Here is a 22,162-nt window from a genome sequence, read left to right as displayed (position 1 = left end):
ATAGGACACTTAACAAGGTCCTTACCTCCAGAGAGGCACTCGCAGGAAAAAGCAGGTGCCTCTTTCCTCTCTTCTCTCTCTTTCACCCTTTTTAACCCTGGGTAAGGGAGCCAGGACAATGGTGCCTGACTTGCCTCAGTCAGGGTGAGCCGTCACCCCAACCACATTCAGTGCAGTCCTCTTGAGCTTTCATTTCCCATGGATAATATAATGTTACTGACCCCTTATGCCTGTATTTTAACCAAAGTACCCCAAACTGTCACATAACTGAAATGTAGATGAGGCCTGGCCCGTTCAGCCATTTTCCTTGGCTTACCAACAGCTGCTGGCAGAGAGCTCCCTTCCCTACGGAGCTCTGGTCTATGCAGTTCTCAAGCAGCTCTGGCTGCTCTTTTCTCGATTCTCTGGCAGGTCTCAAGAGTGAGCTCCCTAATTTCTAGGGCTTCAGGCCACAGGTCTTAGAAAAAATAAATATCAGTTAAACATACAAGGGATAAATACCAATCTCCTCATCTTTGAACAGAATGATGTTCCCACCATGGAACAGAATGAGCAGAAGAAGTTTATTTTTCAAGTGCCATCCAACCTGTGCACCACAGGAGATGATGTATAGCTGTGACATCATGAAACAGTCCCAACCGGCCAATCAGAAAGTAACTTTGGACATCTTTAGCCAAAGCTATACTCAAATATATGTAACCCTTCTGCCAGGTGGAGCCAGCAGCAATAAGGGCCAGGTTCAGTATCTAGGGGGTTCTTTTTCAACACTATAACACAAAATCGGCTTGAGCCCCCACCCAGTGACCTGGGACAATTACACACCACCTCCCGGGTGCCTCTAAGAGGCAATACTTCCCCTCTCTCAAGCACAGAGTCTGAGTGTAGCAAAACCTTTTAATAAAAGGAGGGAAGTAACTCAGCATTAATTTGGGAAAACACCGCAACTAGGGTTCATAAACACAAACCGTGAGCAAAAGACCCATCCCCAAGTGACTTGGGCAGTGTGCTTTTCCCCTCAGGTTCTTAAGTCCAGCAATCCAAAAGTCCCTTTAACGTGCCCGTCCCTTCTCTGTACCCCACTCACAGTTGAAGTCCTTTGGCCAGTGCAGCCCCAGAGTTCAGAGATTCATCCGCAGAGTTCACCTCCCACCCCATGTGGACAGGGGAGGGTAAGGAGGCCCCTTACACACCCTACTGCTCAGACACTCGTTCATTGGCCCAATAGCCAATACCACACCTCTACGGGGCTCTGCTCTAGCCCTCTCCACCAGTCTCACTACTGGCTGCGCCTCTCCGCCAGCCACCCTGCTGGCCATTTGCCACACCTGTCCACCAACTGCCCACTCACTAAGTATGAGCCAGAGCCCCCTCCATACTTAACACAGCTCTGAGTGATTTCAGCTGTTAGTGGGGCAGTCTCTTGCAATGAAGACACTGTCCCAAAATACTTAGACCTAGGTATCAGTGATTTTAGCAATGCAGCATGTAACAAGACTCTCAGTTGAATCTAAATTAGCTCTTTCATTATGCCATGGAGAGAGGAAGGGTCAAATAGCATCCTTAAACAAGGACCACACCACCAAACACAAGTACTTATTCCCACCTTTTCTCAACTCATTGGGCTTTGGAACCCATGTCCCCTGCCTAGTGTGTGCCATTCAGTTGAGGGTGAGTCCCTCCATCGGGATATGTCAGGTACAGTTCTGTTGCCCTCGGTTCACACAACAAAGATAACAACCCTTTATTACTCCTTCCACAATAACAAGGAGACTGGGGATCCAACACCAGCCACAAGTGATCATTTGGACAACGAATCCCATCATGCTGAGCACCTAGGCAGGGTGGGTGTGTCCATGTAAACAAGATCAGCTTCTGAAGTCTTTTTCCACAGCTCACCACTAGATGTCAGGGGAGAGCTCATTCAGACTCTGCTTACATATAACTATAAATACCAATGAAGCAGTAAAGGATCTGGAATTAGAACTGCCATCTGCTTCCTGGATTCTCCTTTAGGGTTAACCAGCTACTGTTCTTTAGTGACTTTTTCCTAGTCATTTTGCACTGGGGGTGGGTGAGTGGGAATAATATTTTTCTATCATGTCTTAACTAAAGAACTGTGGTTGCTGTAAAATGCCTCTAGCAGCACCTGTGAATTGCCCGTCTTACACTTGGACACTGGGCATCCCCCAAAGAAACCTCTTCACCTCCAGGTTGGAAATAGGAGGGAGGAATGGGAGGGAAATACCATAGACTCAGATTTTTTAGGGCAAGAAGGCAACATTATTATTTTCTAGTCTGATCCTGCATCACACAGGCATAATGTCTGACTGAATGAGCTCCTGCATCTCCTTGTAACAAAGTAGAAGTCCTTAAACTTTCCCAAATCTAAAAACCAGGTTCATATTTCAGTTTGATTCTAGGGATAGGCAAAAGTTCAGGAGGAGGAGTTCTTACTTTATTATTAAACTGTTGCCCCTATATCTGCTTGGTATCTTTCTAATTAATATTCTCTTCAGATACATCTCTAAACCTGAAGATTAAAAACACCAACAACTGCCAATAGGATATTTAAACCACAGCTTGGAATTATTTAATAATTTACTGAAATTCAACATAGAAGATATCAAAGATCTCCCCTGGGATCCACTCTTTCCTAAAACACTAAAATTAGGAATAACTGGTATCGCAAAAATGAAAAACTGGTATTGCAAAATTTTTTTGAAGTGCTTTGTTTTGAGGAGTTGGAAATGGATCCATTCTTCATTTTGTAGAATTTTTTCTTGGTTTTGTTTCAGTATATTTTTGGAAATCATTATTAAAATAATTATCACATGTTACAGAAATTATTATCAAAATGTTTCATTAACCAACAAAAATTGCAAGAACAATTTTAATAGCACTCATTTTTATATATTTTGAACAAATATCAGAAAAGGCAGTTTTTCACAAAAAACAATCATTTTAACAATATCAGCAATTTTTCTGTGAAAAAAATGTGGTTTTGAAAAAGAGGCCATTTTGAAACTAAACTTCTTTTCCTTTGGAACATGGGATCGACTCTAGAATTAAGTCTTTTTGTGATGTCTTTCCTGTTTCCACTAAGAGAACAATTTTTATAATGGAGTTAAAATATATATGCCACACTGTTAAAACTAAAATAATTGTGAGGTAGTACTGTATCTGTAAGAATGCCTTTCAGACAAATACGATATAAGAACAATTGTATTGGAGGGGATTCTTGCAAAGCCACTGCAGGCTGATTTTTCCAAAGCAGTATAACCTCTGTAGCTTTAATCGGAGACCTGCTCTTTTGCTTTCTTATGTTAAAGATATCATCTTCTTCGCTAGTGGGAAAAAAAAACCCAACAAAACATAAAAACAAAGAAAATGCCCATGTTGTGTCCTTCCACACTAAACGTGTTGCCTGTGGTTGATTCCAAAGCAAACCAACATCCTAACCTATCTAAAATTCTCTCTTGCTTGTGAGTGGGGAAATTTTGCCTATCAAAGGCACCGGGGTGATATATATAGTTCACCAGGTTTCTAGGTGGGGGCTTGAGCCCATGTTATTTAAACTTTCAGAAAGAATCCCTAGAAAACTGAACCTGGCCCTCTATGGGGCCAACAACACCTGGCATAAGGGTTACATTTTAAATAGGGTTTACCTTATAAAGTGAACTATAGTATTCTATTGTGATTGACTAAAACACTGCAGTATCACAATGACAGCAAGGCTTTTGACACAATCCCACATGACATACTGATAAGTACACTGGAGAAATGCAGTCTTGGTGGAACTACCTTTAAGTGGATACCTAATTGGTTAAACAACCACAAACAAAGAGTAACTATTAATGGAATGATGTCAGATTGGAGGGAGGTCTCAAGTGGGTTCCACAGTGATCTGTTCTGGGTCTGGCATTGTTTAACATCTTTATTAATCACCTGGATGTAGGAATAGAGAGCATGCTGGTCAAATTTGCAGATGACACAAAGCTAAGGGAAGTTGCTAACACTTTGGAGAATAGAGATAAAATTCAGAAGGATCTTGATAAATTAGAGAACTGGACTATAGACAACAAAATGAAATTTAACAAAGACAAACGTAAGGTGCTACACTTAGGGAAGAAAAACCAAATGCACAAATACAGCAGGGGGAAAAAACTAGCTTGGCAGCAGCACTGCTGAGAAGGATCTGGGAGTCGTGGTGGATCGCAGTCTCAACACGGGTCAGCAATGCGATGCTGTTGCAAAAAAAATGCAATTTTAGGTTGCATTAATAGAGGTGTAGCATGCAAGTCCTGGGAGCTGATAGTACTGCTCTACTTGGCACTGATTAGGCCTCAGCTGGAGTACTGTGTCCAGTTTTGGTCACCTATGTATTGAAAGGATGTAGACAAACTGGAAAGGATCCAGAGGCGAGCGACAAAGATGATGAAAGGGATGAATGCAAGCCATATGAACAAAGGCTGAAGGAACTGGATATGTTTAGTTTGGAAAAGAGGAGATTAAGAGGGGACATGAAAGCAATTGTCAAATACCTGAAAGGCTGCCATAAAAAAGATGGAGAAAAATTTTCTCTCGCCACAGAGGGCAGGACAAGAGGTCATGGGTTCAAACTACAGCATCAGAGATTTAGATTAAATCTCAGGGAAAACTTCCTAAATGTAAGGACAGTAGGAGAATGGAATAGACTGCCTCGGGAACTAGTAGAAGCTCCTTCACTGGAGGTTTTCCAAAAGAGACTCAATAGCCATCTGTCTTGTGTGGTTTAGACACAATAAATCCTATATCTTGGCAGGGGGTTAGACTAGATGACCCTTGCAGTCCCTTCTAGCCCTATGACTCCATGGCACTGTTGCAAGATGTAAGGGTTTGGAAAATTACTACAAAATATTGCAGTACAAACTAGGATTCCTAAATCTAACTTTCACTTCAGTCTGGTTCATTTAGAAGCAGCATTACTTGTTAATAAGAAGTACTCAAAGTATTCATTCTGCCATAAAATGAGAAAGGCTGAATTGAGACACTCACACCTTGTCCCAATTCAGTCTTTGAAATTGTAATTTTAGTCAAAAAATGACTATGTAAAAATGGCACCTTCTTCCTAAAGTGATGTGACCCCTGTGCATATTCAGTATCATGTCTACTGATTTTAGTGACAAAAATTAGGTTTTTTTACTACTATTCACTCCTGTTAATTGCATTGATTCTGCAGTTCTGGATTCTCATTTGGCTCATGCATCATCAGCAAATTTGTCAACTAATTGCTAACTGTCAAACTCCATTTTTGTGCCCTCAGTTACACCTGTGCAACATCATTATTTGGCCCACAGACCCTTTCTTTCAGGTGATGATAGAGAAGCCAGAAATAACACAACTTGGGTCTTATCTGAGCAGGAATTAGAGAGGCACTGTTGGAGAGAGAAGGAAGGAATGGATGGGGAAAACATGACTTTTAGTCTGCCGCCTCTCCCTTTTCCCAGAAGGATAACTGCACTTTAGGCACCAGTGCATGACTTTCTGGACACTTGAATTCTCCATTTCTATTACAAGAATTCAATGAGGAACTATTAAGTATTTCCAAATTTAGCTTTTATAATAAAAAGTGAATTGAAAGTGGCCATTAAGTCACAAAATCATGCTGAAAGGGCACCAGTGCTCATGGGATATAAGAAAATGGTTACAAATAGAAGCTTTAAAAAGTATTCAAAATTATCCTAACACTGTATATATTAAAACACCATGGTTATTTTCTTTTATTTTCTACTTGGAACTACTTATCATGATGGAAAGAGATTATGTCAGTCCCTTAATGATTTTAAAGCATTTTTTAAATGAAACTTAAAATCGGAGCCTGTGAGAGAATGCAGAAGCCCTGCTTAATACCAGTGAGCAGAGTATTGATTAAGAGTCTTAAATACCATCTGCTCTAAAGGGAGATAGTTAAATAAGCACAGGACTCCACTAAGTTTAACAGAAACATATTTGGCGGCACCAAAATTTATACTATTAACTGTGTAGTTACCACTTGGTACTGTGTGCTCTGAGGTGGTAAATCACGAAATCCTATCGACCTATCCAAAAAACCTCTTGTCTTCCGGTGGTGGCTTTATATTTTAAATTGATGAAGGCCAGAGAAATGCTTGTTTGTTTGTGAATACCTAGATTTTCTTCGATGAGAATTGAGTTTTACTCTTTAGAAAACAGAGTGCAATGTAGTGCCTGTGGCAAAGTCACTGTAGTTTAGCAGTTTAGGTTGAAGTTTTACCTTAAGTCAGATTTCTCCTGAAGGAAGGTTTTGTCTTGTATATCAAGAACCGATTCCCTAGGGACAGCAAGGCTGTGTGCTGCTTCAGTTATGACACACTCCTGGGGAGGCCCATCCCCAGACTACTCTGACAGGAGGTGAGGCTATAAAAGGGCAATGCAGACAAAGCTGAGAGTGTGATTCAAGAAAGCTCTATACTGAAACGCTGATAGCAAGAGTCTATGCTATTTATAGATGGGTGTGTGTGTGTGTTATGGATGACCTGTTAGATTGTATGGAATGTTTTTCTGTGTGTTTGGGGAAATGTTTACTCATTCATAACTTTGAATGCATGAAGCTGTGACACAGTAGCAATGGAAGCACCCTACATACTGTAAAACAGACTGGGAACTGAATCTCCCCCAACCCCAACTTTTCTTTACTTCTCCTTCCAAATAACTGCTGCCATCACAACGCCATATTAATAGTCCTCTATTTACCCACACGATGTACTGGTATTATACAGCACGACGTGCCTGTAGTGCAGGCTTCCACTACCATCTAGTTAATATGTCTTTCCTATGGACCAGAGGAGTCATCATAAGTTCATTTTCAAGGCTAATTAAGTCCTTGGTCTCTCTGCCGAGCTTGTGAACAGGAATGTCAGTTGTCACGAATGGTGAAGGTGGGTTCTTCTGTTTTGTGATGAGGACATCTATCCACTAGGAACTGGACTGTGACCACCAGTGCATTTTATTCAGCATATCAATCGAGCCACAAGATGGCAATGACTCTCAGCCACTATTGATCTGAATAGGATTTGAGGCTAGACTTTTACAGATTAAATTTGCCTTTAAAGTTTTAAAAATAAGGATGGCTGTATTAGTGTCATCGTGAGAGCTCATGAGTGTACATGTAGTAATAATGTTGGTAAAGGACAAGTTGGCCTCCATGAATTGTGAACTTCAGGTGTCTATAGTGGCACCTTTGACTTTAACATGGCAACAACCATAAACACCCTCTAATAGCATGCCTGGTAATCAGAAGAAACACAATTATCTCCCCGCCTGAAATACATGAATGGGTGTGTCACTAGAGTGCAGGTGAAAAGTATTACGGTGCCATGAATCCTTCCAAAGATCTGCAGTGGACCCTCAAACACATACAAGTGCTATACACATTGGGCCTGAGTCACTTGCATTACTTCACTTTCACACTGGTGTAAATCCATTGTGATTTCAATGTAAAAAGTGATGAAATTGGATGGCGTATAAGGCCCACTATCCCTAACCTTTCATAGATTTGTACACCAACCAATAGAATTCAACACCAGGGATAAAACTACCTCTAAAATGCAATAGAGAATTCCAATGATCTGTAGAAAGGCTAATGTTTTCTATGAAATTATATAGGTTTATAATTCTAGGGAGATTCCACAGGGCTGTAATATTTCTATACCTATTAAATTCACCACCCTTTTCTGTAAGGGTACCAACGGATGGATGGGTGTTTTGGATGTTTGTTTGAATCATAGCTCAATGCTTTGATCCTCTTAGATCTGAAAAAGTGGGAAATCTAATTAAAAGGCTTTTTCACTTGTTTTCCAATACTTCCTCAAAATTGAGACAGAAATATCACAAGGACAAACTATGTCATTGTGTGAAATCCTGGTCACATTCATGTCAATGTCAAATATTCCACTGATTTCATTGGGGCCAGTATTTCACCCATGGTATTTTGGCACTTCTGATTCTTGCCCTGGCTAGATTAAGGAAGTTTAGAGATGCACAAAAATATAAACTAATGCAGGAAAAAGTATCCTAATTTTGATGCCTCTCAAATAATTGCAGGTTCAGGTCAAGTCTTGGGCAGATATTTGGGTTTGTTATTTCATCCAAATCAATTTACCCATTTTAATATATAGTAAGATTTCTGTAATTAAATATACAAATTATAGTACCACACATAATGGCCCATTTCTATTAAATGCGAAGAAATCCAGTGAAGGCAACTGAAACCTTATTACTAAACATGAAGAACTATATACTGCAGAAGCATTCTACAATTTTATAAACCTGTGTGATATATGATATTCTAAACCTTTCCAAAACTGCACGTTTTGCAGAAAGCACAGGCTTCTGTGACTGCTTTCTATGCACTATCAGGGTTCCCTGGTTGTTGAAAGGTCACAAGTATAGCACATGCTGTGGTATCACACCAGCAAGGAGTGGGTGGTCTTTCGCAGGTTATATGTCACAAGAGTCAGACGGGTGTTGGAGGTGGGGAGTAAGTTGTATGTTATGTGATGAAAAGCAATAAACCCCAACCTTCTGTTTCGGTCTGGCTCTTATATAAAACAGTTGTATGCCCATGAATCCAGGGAAAATCTTGAGGTTTGAACAAACAACTTATGATTCTTCATCAAATGAATTGTGACATCAGTGACAAAACCAGTTATATTCTGGATATCCCATGCAAAATGTTTTGGTTTTGAACAACTGCACAACAAATCCTTTTATATTTCACATCCTGCCTTCTGCACTGGTGCTGTGGTTCTTCAGAAACAATAGCTTGTATGTTTTGCCACCAGTAGGTCTCACCAGAATGGTGAGCAAGAAATGAGGTGTGTGTATGTGACAGAGAGAGAGAGAGAGGCGAGAGCAATGTGACAATGGACTATGGGAAAAATAATCAAAACTTTGATCCTTTGCTTTTTTTTTTTACTCTACACATTCTGTTTATAGGTTCTCTTAGGGATTCCAAATGTTCATATCACTCTTCAAAATAGTTGCAAGCTCTGCTTGGGTAAGAGGTTCACACTATTTCATGGCTCTCTGTTGTTCCGCCATCCCTCCAGCAGCACAGCTGCACTGAATATGTGCTGACATTGTTTCCGCCACATGCAACTCTACTGGGAATCCCTCTCGAGGAGTATTTCGTGGCATAGCAAAAGTTGAACGTCTCAGGCTGTGCTCTCTTTACAATGGTCTCTGCTGGGGAAAACACCTGCCGCACATCCATCTCCTTCACTCTCCGTGGGGTCTGGGGTCATGAGTGTTCAGCACAGTGTGGGCAGCACTACCTTTTTCCCCATTCAGGCAGAGGAAGATCACTCACAGAGCAGGCTATGTCTGAGCCAATATTGTGAGGTAAATTTTTTTAATAAATCCAATGTTAAAATTATATAATACACAGGTTAAGAAAAGTGTCTATACATATGGGTACAGTGCTTAAATTATCCAAACGTACAAAGTTTTAAAGCCATAAAATACATATAGTACCTAATCTGCAATAACCCAAATTTAGGTTAATAAATTTAACAATACAGTTTAGATATTATCATCCAAATATTCGGGTACATCACTCAGAAAAGTTTCTACTAAGAGTTGGTTGTGGCAAGCAAATATAGATTGTCCCTCAGTCATCACAGAGGCAAAATAGCCAATTATTTAAAGTGGGAGAGGGTGGGTGGGTCTTTGTGTGTACTGGAAGGAGAGAGGAGAATCAAACTGATTCATTTTGAATTTCCATCACATGGTAAAAAGGGAGGGTGAAAACACACTTATAATAGTAAGTTAGACAAGTTTTAACCACAAACCAGGAGGAGGCACTTTGCAAAAAGAAAAAGAAAATGTGCTTCACAAAGGCACGACATGTGCAGCCCAAGGATTTCAGAGCACGTGTGTGTATGTGCATGCGTCTGTCTGCATGTGAGTTGGGGAGAGAGAGAAGTGAATTCGCCAAGTTATTATTGCTTTAAAAATATCTATTTGTTATCACAATGTGAATAGTTGTTATAAATGGAACCTTTTTATTTTTTCATAGCCCATGGGTACAAATCTATTTATATCAATGTGTGAGCATTTGACTCTTCTAGTGAAAAGTATTTGTTTCAATTGCTGTCAATGAAAGATATTTTTTCCAAATTGTAGTATGATGATTTTACCCCTGCAACTGTTTTATATAAGAGCCAGACTGAAACAGAAGGTTGGGGTTTATTGCTTTTCGTCACATAACATACAACTTACATCCCACCTCCAACACCCGTCTGACTCTTGCGACCCCACTACAAACATAGCAAGCAATGAGCTCAATTTCGAGAGCAATTGCTTACTGTTTATTTTCCTTTTAAAAATGTAAAAACAAAACAAAAATGAAATGCACAAGGACATGAATAAACTCTGTGCTTGGCATTTTACAAATGCAGAAGCAAGGAAATTTGAAGGCATAGTCCCTTCAGCAACTGTGACTCAGCCACATGACATTTATTGTATATATTTAATATATATTGTATAACCATGCCCTACCTTGGAAAGTTAGCGATGGCATCAAAGCTAGAGTAAGTTCTCTGATCTATCCTTCTCACCTTAACTATAGGACTGTGGCTGAAATACCACTTCTTTAGTTTTGCATAATGCAAATTCCTCTTGTTTTTGCCTGGTACAAAATACTGTAGTGTGGGCTAAATTCAGGATAAACTGGGTTTTGAAGAGTTATAAGAACACACCAATGCTGTAACTGAAGCAGTTAATTTTGGCCTGGCCCAAAGCCAGTGATGGTCAATGGAAAGACTCTTACTGACTTCAATGGGCTTTAGATAGGGGGTTGCATATTAAAACACAAAGGCCATACTTCCTAACCCCAAACTCACTCTGAAAGGTCTCGCCAACACAGAGGACCTTAGAAGCCCATTTTACATTGTAGAAGTGTGGGGAGTAGGTGCAAAAGCTGCCTTTATACACAAGTATACACAAGAGGCAGCTTGAATTTCACTCTGTATTTGTCCATAAAAAGGCTAAGTTGCGGCTTCTATTGTAATTGTGTTATTTAGTATAATGCCAGTGTAATAGGGTCCTTGGTGTGCTGGATGGCCTAGTAGTTAACACCCATACAGTCATGGGGGCAGTGGTAGGGGAGCGTGGGCCCGCCCACTCCATCAGCTTCCAACACAGGGCCCTAAGAGGGTCAGCAGCATTTGGCCTCCGAGGGGACCTGCTGAGTTATCCTCCCTGGGTCACTTCTTGCCACTGCTTTCCTCTCTCAGCTTCTGTCCCAGAGAAGGAGAAAAAAAATTAAAAGAAATCAAACCGTCAGCTCTATCCAGGCTCAGCATATAGTCCTATTCCCTCAGGGAGGCTTCTCCAGGACACTGCTTTCAAAGTCACACAGGTATTTTGAAGTCTCTTTAATGTACTTTAGACTTCTACAGCAACTCATACTGAAGATCTCAAAGCACTCTGCTCATGGAAAATGCAAATGTGTAACACAAGCAGAGGTGTTTTAGCTTATCTGGAAACAAACAACAAAGCCAAACTATTCCCTTTTTTATTCTTTCAAGGAGTCTTGAATAACTAGATAAAATGCAATATCCAGAAGAAAAAAGAGGGACTTGTCCAAACTACAACAACAAAACTGTGGAGATAGCACCTGATATGGCATTAAATCACAATAGAGTCCCAGAAAATATCCCAGGTATAAGTACAAAAGGGGGGTGAGTTGCCAGCTGCAGTAAGCTCTCCATAAAAACAACTGACAGAAAAACATTCAAGCCAAAATGAATTCTGCCTTAGAATAATCACTTCAAAGTCTGCAGAAAGTAGAAAATAAATTAATATGTCAAATACTATTTTACAAATGTGCTTCACCCCTTTCCCCCCTTCCCCCCGCCCGGGTGACCAGACCAGTGGACAATAGCCATCTGTGTTTTCTCTCTAACTTCCTGAGTTGCACCAAGCACACTTCGCATAAAGCCCAGGTTTTTGTCCTAAATCTTCTTTTTCACCCTAGATACAGTGTAATACACATACTGTATTGTCATCTTGTATAAGGTTGAACACTGTCAGAAGGATGTGTGTGATAAGAATACTTGCATACAGGGAGAATAGATCAGATGAGAAATCATGGACAAATAATTAACCTAAGTAATTTGTGGGATCCACATACAACAGTGTCTAAAGCCTTGACTACACTAGAAAAGGTTTTCCAGGATAACTATACCGGCAAACACTTCAAGTGGACATGCAGCTTATACTTATTTGCTGGTAGAGCTTATATCAAAACAAAATACTTTATATCAGCAAAAAGACTGCAGTTATAACTGTATCTACACTAGGGCTTTTGCTGACATAGCTACATCAGCTAAGGTATGATTTCCCCCATCCCCAGCATTCCTAGCTGACACAGCTATGTCAGTAAAGCTTTTAAGCATAGACCAGGCCTTAGGAAAGTTCTCTAACTTCAAACGGTAGTGTTTTGTTTTATTTTGGTTTGGTTTTTAAAAGCACAAGGCAAGCATAGCTAAATGCCTGTTTGTAGCCACAAGACAGATTCATGTTCTGATTGTAAGCCAAGCATGCCAAATTGGTGCTATCTGCTGAAAACAAGACTTGTCAGTTGTTGTTTGTTTTTAACCAAGTAATTACTTAATGGTCCTTAATAGTGAATAAGAATTATATTTATTTCCAGTATGAGCTACAGTAATTGTTTGGTATTGCTATGCACTGCAGTTTGGGTAATGTCCTGATGCTACAACAGAATAGAGTCAATTAAATGTTCCTGGTGTTGTCTTACAAAGTCACTATATATAACTAGATATAGTTATTTTACTATATCTTAGAACGGATCCCCTATTTCTTAAACCCTGACTGCGTCTCCATTCTTTTAGGAATATTAATATTGGTTATTTTCCTGTAATAATTTACTATCTTCAGTCCTGTTTCTCTGGGTATAAATTTACAGGTGTTATAACTTCATTTATCAGTATTATTTATAGCAATTAAAACTTGTCGATCTAATTTATAAAATGTGCTTAGTGTGAGATGCTTTATCATACATATAAATATAGAATTTTCATGTAGATTTTCTAGAAAAATATTTTGGATACATTATAAAATATTCACAAATGTGTTTTTACTGCAAGAACTATACAAACATTTCTATAAAAGCTAAATAGAAAAATATACATTTTTCCATAAAGTTCCTCTATTACATTTATAGGTTCCCCATCCATTTTGAAGAGATGTTACTGAACTCTTTTCTGAAAGGGTTATTGTAGTTAGTAAAATGTTTCCATAGATTTATGTTTCCAAGCCGGTAAATTGAATTGCCAAATAGACATGAAGAAAAACAAAGGTTGTACATGTTTAGAAATACAATGTGGATACTGATTATTTAAAACCAGTCTAACTTTTGTAAAAACATCCAGCATATATGACAGGTTTCACAGTAACAGCCGTGTTAGTCTGTATTCGCAAAAAGAAAAGGAGTACTTGTGGCACCTTAGAGACTAACCAATTTATTTGAGCATGAGCTTTCGTGAGCTACAGCTACGAAAGTTCATGCTCAAATAAATCAGCATATATGGTTAATCTGCTTTTTTATAGCACCACTTTTTAGCACTGTAGCTGAGTGCCTGCCAAATATTTAAAGATAGAACAATGCTCTCTCTCGGCTTCTTTCGTCTTCCCAGAAGATACAAGAAAATGCTAGATCAGAGTTATGGGTTTGTTTGTTTTATTTTATTATTTTGTATGTGAGAGGTACTTTATTTCAGGAAAGCTCAAAGAGAAACTTTTGTAGTTAGTGTCACAATCCAGGGTAACTGCATCAGTATTCCTCCTCTGTAGACCATCAGGGCACACACTCTAGGATCCTGGCTCCTTAACCCTCATCTCTCTTGGGTAGAGATGATTGTCTCTCTCCCTCCTGACCAGGGTGTTTTCAGGCAGGCAGAGTTTCCTGCCTACACTGTGATATCCTCAGCAAGCCTGAATAGACCAGTGTCTACACGTTGCTTTCTCTTTGAAGGCTGTGAACAGCTGTAATTGCTAGCAGACAAGTTACCACACAGCTTTTCTAATCAATCACATTTATTCTAAGGTGAAAGCATTTCAGAAAACATTTAAAAACAATAAAAGTTCCTATATACATGCTAAAAGCTTACCAGAGCTGACCCATCAGTCTTATGTGGTCTTAGCAAAAGTTCTTCCCATGAAGGATTGGGGGTCCCCTTTGGCCAGAAGGCCCTGTCCATTTGCTGGATCAGAAAGAAGGCCCCAAGTCAGTTTTTAAATTCAAGCTATTTATCCAAAAGTCCTTTCTTTGGCTGTTGGTCATTTGGAGAATCCAGTTGGAATCGGTATATGTGAGCTTCTCCAGATGGTGGTAGTTCTCTGGAGGTGTTACAACCTGAGTGAATTTTCCCAATCTCCATCCACTGTTCTTAATTGCTGGAGGGCTGTGGTCAGTCTCTCCCCTCTCCCCCCTCCCCAGAGTTATGTATACTCCCTGGTCAACTATGATACATAAACGTAATATGGGAAGGTCTCCCAAAGATATTGCTGGAAATTGTCATAGCTGTCACAGTTAGTTCTGAACACAGTGAGGCCAGATAATTTGTCTCAGTTTGTAGAAAATTCCATAGTTCAGATCCAGCTCCTATTCCTGCACCACTGAAATAATGGAGCCAATGGGAAAAAATCCCACTGGGTGAGGATTGAGCCCTAAATTCTGTCTCCTGCACTTATGAGTCACCCCTACATTGCTCTACAGTATCATTGTTCCAGGGAAATGTCACTATCAGGGGAAGTTGTTGGTGCAGAGAGAGAGGCAATTTCCAAGGCTGCTAAGGACAATCCTAGAGAGGACTATAAGCAGCAGGCCAAAGACCTTGAATTGAGTTCTGTATTCATTGGGGAGCCAGTACAGAGGGTATAGCACTGGGGTGATCCATTCATGGTGATCTGTGTTGCTATATCAGATGGGCTGTTGGGCTTTGTACAAGTTGCAGCCAATGTTCCTTGTACACTGTACAGCCTTGCAGCAATCGTGAATATAGAGTGCACATATCTGGCTTTACTCCCAGCTATGGGATGCAACAATCAAGGCTGGAAGTCATGAATGCAGGAGCAGTAAGGCCAGAGTGATTTCTGATAAAATAGGGAATAGTATTCTAAATAGTGGCAGACAGAAGTGAGTGGGGTTTTGTTTTTTTGCTCGTGTTGCTAGTTGAGGAGGCAAACCTGTGAGGAATCCAGAAGCCAAGTCTGTGGGCTCATGTATCACAGAGTAGGGGAGATGGTGATGCAGAAAGCAAGTTGTGAGGAATTTGTAATCACTACAGCTAGTTCATGAAGTTGACAAGCTGGTGTACACATCTTGCAGTTCAAACATAACAGTCTCTTTGGAGAACAATATTGAGGGCAGATGTGTTTGCATACCAATATGCAACTGCATGCACCACTGAAACACAGGGAAGTAGGAAGAAGCTACACTGAGAAAGGGAGCAGAATAGTTCACTGTGTGGTTTGTTTCTGTCTGGAACAGTAAAAAGGGTTTGATAATGAGGTCTGCACTGGTGTCAGACAGACAGGAGATTCTCTCAGTACCTTTATCCGCTTCTAAGGAGGATAACTTAAAATGGATTTTTTGTGCCTTTGAAAGGGACTTGGGCTATGCTCTGGACTGTGTACCAAATACCAGTTACAAAGGAGAGATTATACTCTGAGTGTGTGGCATTGTATCGGTGATTATTTGTTCCAAATAGCTTGACTCAACAGTAGAGTTTTCTGAAATCCTAAAAAAGATAGCAAAAGGTCAGCTGCTATAGCTTTGTAATGCGTCACGCCATTTTGTAGCCAAAATGTCCTTTACTACAATGGACAGTTTTAATGCTGTGCTTTCAACCTCTCTCTGTCATTTAAGGTGTTTTGATTAATACTGACCATACTGCACCTTACTGTGATGAGATGGAAGAAGAGCTGGACAGACAACATAAAAGAGTGGACACAAAGCCTTGGAAACAAGCAGGGAGAACTGGAGGTCCTGGTGATGTCAAGGAACTATGACGTGATCGGAATAACAGAGACTTGGTGGGATAACTCACATGACTGGAGTACTGTCATGGATGGTTATAAACTGTTCAGGAAGGACAGGCAGGGCAGAAAAGGTGGGGGAGTAGCACTGTATGTAAGGGAGAAGTATGACTGCTCAGAGCTCCGGTACGAAACTGCAGAAAAACCTGAGTGTCTCTGGATTAAGTTTAGAAGTGTGTGCAACAAGAGTGATGTAGTGGTGGGAGTCTGCTATAGACCACCGGACCAGGGGGATGAGGTGGATGAGGCTTTCTTCCGGCAGCTCACGGAAGCTACTAGATCGCATGCCCTGATTCTCATGGGTGACTTTAATTTTCCTGATATCTGCTGGGAGAGCAATACAGCGGTGCATAGACAATCCAGGAAGTTTTTGGAAAGCGTAGGGGACAATTTCCTGGCGCAAGTGCTAGAGGAGCCAACTAGGGGGGGCGCTTTTCTTGACCTGCTGCTCACAAACCGGGTAGAATTAGTGGGGGAAGCAAAAGTGGATGGGAATCTGGGAGGCAGTGACCATGAGTTGGTTGAGTTCAGGATCCTGACGCAGGGAAGAAAGGTAAGCAGCAGGATACGGACCCTGGACTTCAGGAAAGCAGACTTCGACTCCTTCAGGGAACGGATGGCCAGGATCCCCTGGGGGACTAACTTGAAGGGGAAAGGAGTCCAGGAGAGCTGGCTGTATTTCAAGGAACCCCTGTTGAGGTTACAGGGACAAACCATCCCGATGAGTCGAAAGAATAGTAAATATGGCAGGCGACCAGCTTGGCTTAATGGTGAAATCCTAGCGGATCTTAAACATAAAAAAGAAGCTTACAAGAAGTGGAAGGTTGGACATATGACCAGGGAAGAGTATAAAAATATTGCTCGGGCATGTAGGAATGTTATCAGGAGGGCCAAATCGCACCTGGAGCTGCAGCTAGCCAGAGATGTCAAGAGTAACAAGAAGGGTTTCTTCAGGTATGTTGGCAACAAGAAGAAAGCCAAGGAATGTGTGGGCCCCTTACTGAATGAGGGAGGCAACCTAGTGACAGAGGATGTGGAAAAAGCTAATGTACTCAATGCTTTTTTTGCCTCTGTTTTCACTAACAAGGTCAGCTCCCAGACTGCTGCGCTGGGCATCACAAAATGCGGAAGAGATGGCCAGCCCTCTGTGGAGATAGAGGCGGTTAGGGACTATTTAGAAAAGCTGGACGTGCACAAGTCCATGGGGCCGGACGAGTTGCATCCGAGAGTGCTGAAGGAATTGGCGGCTGTGATTGCAGAGCCACTGGCCATTATCTTTGAAAACTCGTGGCGAACCGGGGAAGTCCCGGATGACTGGAAAAAGGCTAATGTAGTGCCAATCTTTAAAAAAGGGAAGAAGGAAGATCCTGGGAACTACAGGCCAGTCAGCCTCACCTCAGTCCCTGGAAAAATCATGGAGCAGGTCCTCAAAGATTCAATCCTGAAGCACTTGCATGAGAGGAAAGTGATCAGGAACAGCCAGCATGGATTCACCAAGGGAAGGTCATGCCTGACTAATCTAATCGCCTTTTATGATGAGATTACTGGTTCTGTGGATGAAGGGAAAGCAGTGGATGTATTGTTTCTTGACTTTAGCAAAGCTTTTGACACGGTCTCCCATAGTATTCTTGTCAGCAAGTTAAGGAAGTATGGGCTGGATGAATGCACTATAAGGTGGGTAGAAAGCTGGCTAAATTGTTGGGCTCAACGGGTAGTGATCAATGGCTCCATGTCTAGTTGGCAGCCGGTATCAAGTGGAGTGCCCCAAGGGTCGGTCCTGGGGCCAGTTTTATTCAATATCTTCATAAATGATCTGGAGGATGGTGTGGATTGCACTCTCAGCAAATTTGCGGATGATACTAAACTGGGAGGAGTGGTAGATACGCTGGAGGGGAGGGATAGGATACAGAAGGACCTAGACCAATTGGAAGATTGGGCCAAAAGGAATCTGATGAGGTTCAATAAGGATAAGTGCAGGGTCCTGCACTTAGGACGGAAGAACCCAATGCACAGCTACAGACTAGGGACCGAATGGCTAGGCAGCAGTTCTGCGGAAAAGGACCTAGGGGTGACAGTGGACGAGAAGCTGGATATGAGTCAGCAGTGTGCCCTTGTTGCCAAGAAGGCCAATGGCATTTTGGGATGTATAAGTAGGGGCATAGCGAGCAGATCGAGGGACGTGATTGTTCCCCTCTATTCGACATTGGTGAGGCCTCATCTGGAGTACTGTGTCCAGTTTTGGGCCCCACACTACAAGAAGGATGTGGATAAATTGGAGAGAGTCCAGCGAAGGGCAACAAAAATGATTAGGGGACTGGAACACATGACTTATGAGGAGAGGCTGAGGGAGCTGGGATTGTTTAGCCTGCAGAAGAGAAGAATGAGGGGGGATTTGATAGCTGCTTTCAACTACCTGAAAGGGGGTTCCAAAGAGGATGGCTCTAGACTGTTCTCAATGGTAGCAGATGACAGAACGAGGAGTAATGGTCTCAAGTTGCACTGGGGGAGGTTTAGATTGGATATTAGGAAAAACTTTTTCACTAAGAGGGTGGTGAAACACTGGAATGCGTTACCTAGGGAGGTGGTAGAATCTCCTTCCTTAGAGGTTTTTAAGGTCAGGCTTGACAAAGCCCTGGCTGGGATGATTTAACTGGGAATTGGTCCTGCTTTGAACAGGGGGTTGGACTAGATGACCTTCTGGGGTCTCTTCCAACCCTGATATTCTATGATTCTATGAATGGACTTTGCAGAGACTGAAGCACGGTCCCACAATTGTCAGGGGTGGAGACAACTGGTTGATTGCTCATCAATGATGGTGCCCCAATGAGCAATGAGGTTATGGGAATGATGCTGATGATGTTGATAATGTTGATAATGATAACTGTACTGCACCATACTGTCATTTGCTGGAAAAAGAAAAACGCAAAAGACTGTATATATCAGAGATGAGCAAATCATTCATAACGAATTAGCTGATCAGTGTAGCCTCCTTTATGCTCGTCTTTTATCTCACATCCTTGTGGTAGTTGCTTTTCCTGCCATGTCCCTTCAGCATATGGTAGATACTCATGTCCAATAGGTGTAAGTTGCACTACTTTACCACTTATATTCTCTTATACTTGTTTTACACCCATTGCTTCAAACTGTTCTTCTGGTAGAACCCTTCTAGGATACTTCTGCCCCTTTGACCTGAGCAGTTAGCCAATATTCAAGGTCTTGCAGGGCTGTTTCCGTTAGGAGGAGAATTTGTTGACAGAGTCCCATACATTCTTTGGTGTGATCCCGTTTATTGACAAGGAATGTACACAAAGTCCTCCCATTTCTCTGAACACGGTAGAAACAGACAGCAGGCAGCTTCCTTCCTCAGAAATCACCAAGCCTACTTCTCCAGTGAGTTCTTTACCCAAGAAGATCTGTCTTTCTGCTTCTGCTTAGGGTTACCCTCCCTACTGTTTCTCTCACTTTCTACCTCTAACACACACATGGTTTTCCAATCATTTTTGTAGACCCTGCCTTTGTAAACAGTCCCAGGGAAATACCTCAATATCTGGTTGGTTTCTTGCGTAGGCCTTGCCCTGTGGCCCATTATCTTGGGCAACAGCTTCTGTTGTTTTCAGCTATCTCCCTACATAAAGGTGCATTTCATTGTGCCTTCCATTTATCCTGAAAAGTAAGGTGTTTAGCACACCCATCAGCTTTAACCAGCTCTGTGATTGTCTATTTATCAAGGACCTACTTGATGGCAGCCATTAACACCGTCCAGTATGAAACCATATTCAAATTAATCTCTTGCTAGAAACATGCTAATACGGCATAAACTCAGGCTAGGTGGGGCCAACATCTGGAAAAAAAGATTTCTCCCCCTTCCTCTCTTTGTCTTTGTTGTAGCACAATATACTCATGCTGTGTTCTCATAGGGGATCATTGTAGTGTCCTTGCTGGCAATGTTCTATGTATGTTTCAAGAGTACTTAAAAATTGGCAAGCTGTGTTTCAGCATTATTCTGAAATTTGCCTGGACCGATTTCAAGAAAGAATTGCTTCCTCAGCAGGCTTGCTAGTAAAGGCTTTTGTGTAATTTAATTGAAGATGTTCTAAAACTTCCCAAACTATTATAAAGTAGCTAGATTAAAGGAGAAATATGACTAGCACATCAGCTAGTTCATGAGAGTTCTTCAGGTGAAATTTGCTAGCTATGCCAGCTCTGATGTCATCGCTGATCAGTTTCTTCGCTCTTTGAGATAATATATCTCATATATAACAAAATAACGCCTAGCTCTTATAGAGTGCTTTTCATCAGATCTCAAAGTGTTTCACAATAAAAAAAATACATCACAGGGTGTTTAAGATCCTAACTATTGTAACATCTTTCAGCTGACTCATCAATAGACGAAGTGATTAGAATAATAGAATAGAAAAGTAGTGAACAGCTATTCGGCCATCTAGTTCATCCCCCTGTCAGTGCCAGAGTTCTCTTTTGTACACCTACTTGCGTTTTAAATGTATAAAACGATGGCATTCTGGTCACTTTCCTTAGATTGCTCCATAGACTAATGGATCTCACTGTCGAGATGTTTATCTGATATTCAGCTAAAATTTTCTATTTCTAAATTTCACCCCATTACTCCTACCTTTTCCCTGGTACTGCGCTAAATTTGGGTGCTAGACCCTACTCATAGGGCTAGATTATGGCAAAGGTATTACAGGCCTCTGCCTTGGTAGGGACCTAACTCTGACTGATATGAGATCAGAATATCAGTTTTCATTTAAGAAAAAAATATTTCTAGCCCTCATGCTAGCAAAGAGAAGCTTGAAAATGTGAGCAGTGTAACCAGTGTCTGCCTGATTTTGCAGCAATAGCTTAAAGTGGTGTGAACTGCCATTTTAAGCTTAACTGACACCCAGCACAGGATTGGAGGGGGTAGCGGGGTTCTCACTGCTGCAATTCCATCCTGCTGGGATGATGTGGGCAGGATTGCCCATCAATGTTCCCTCTAATTTTTTCCATCCATGCGTGGAATACATTTTATGTTCACCAAGGTATGTGCAGATGTGTGCCACCAGTAGAAACAAACAAACAAAAAAACCCCTAGATAGAATATATATTTTTTTAAAGTTACCATAGGGATAATTACTCCCACCAGGACAGGTTAGGCATTTTAGAACTCACTACTCAAAAAATTAAATTTAAGTCTAAGAGAAATGAAAATTATGAAATGAATAGACCAGTCAAAACACTAAAATAACACACTTTGAAAGAATAAAATTACAGAGACTATATGTGCAGGAAGTACCAAAAAGTAACAATAACAATAATACAAGTATGGGAGGTGCTTGTGAAAGAGACAGAGTGTGTGTGAACCAGAGACAATGTGTGTGTGTGTCTCTGTGTCACAGAGACAGTGTGTATGGTGGCTACTGGGGAAGTTTCTTCAGGCACTTACTGAAAGCTGTCCTGAGCCCTATCTCTCCCCCCCCCCCGACCCCCCGCAACACCCTGGCTCTGCAGAGATGGGGTACATGGGCAGGGGAGAGGGGGAGAGAGAGTGTGTTTGTGTGTGAATGAGACAGACAGACAGACAAAGACTGTATGAGCTGGCTGCTGGGAAAGTCTCAGAAACCGTGCCCCGTCTCTTTAAGAAAGGCACTCACTCACTGTTCAGACCTCAGACCGCAGCAGCTCGGAGTCCTCCTGAGCCAGGTTGTCACCTCTCCCCTGCTCTGTGGAGATACAGGGCAGGAGGACGGGGAGGAGGGGGTACAGGGGTGGAAGGAGGGGGACACCGTGACATCAGCACCCCCCACTCCCCCGCCTCCGCACCACCAGCAGGAGGGTCCTGGGAGCAGCTGTGGGACGAAGCAGTGTGCCTTCAAAGCAGTGGCAGGAGGGGCACGTGAACACATGCTGACAGACGGGCTCACTCTGCTAATCAACTGGGTGGCACTTGAATCTCTCCTGGGCAGCCGCCCAGGCACACAGCTTACAGGGAACAAGTGACTTAGGGTGGGGGCTGAGTCCAGGGAGTGGGGGAATCCCCTAA

This window comes from Lepidochelys kempii, chromosome 2, assembly GCF_965140285.1.
Source record: "Lepidochelys kempii isolate rLepKem1 chromosome 2, rLepKem1.hap1, whole genome shotgun sequence".
NCBI classification, from domain to species: domain Eukaryota; kingdom Metazoa; phylum Chordata; order Testudines; family Cheloniidae; genus Lepidochelys; species Lepidochelys kempii.
Note: the sequence above shows the minus strand (reverse complement) of the source record.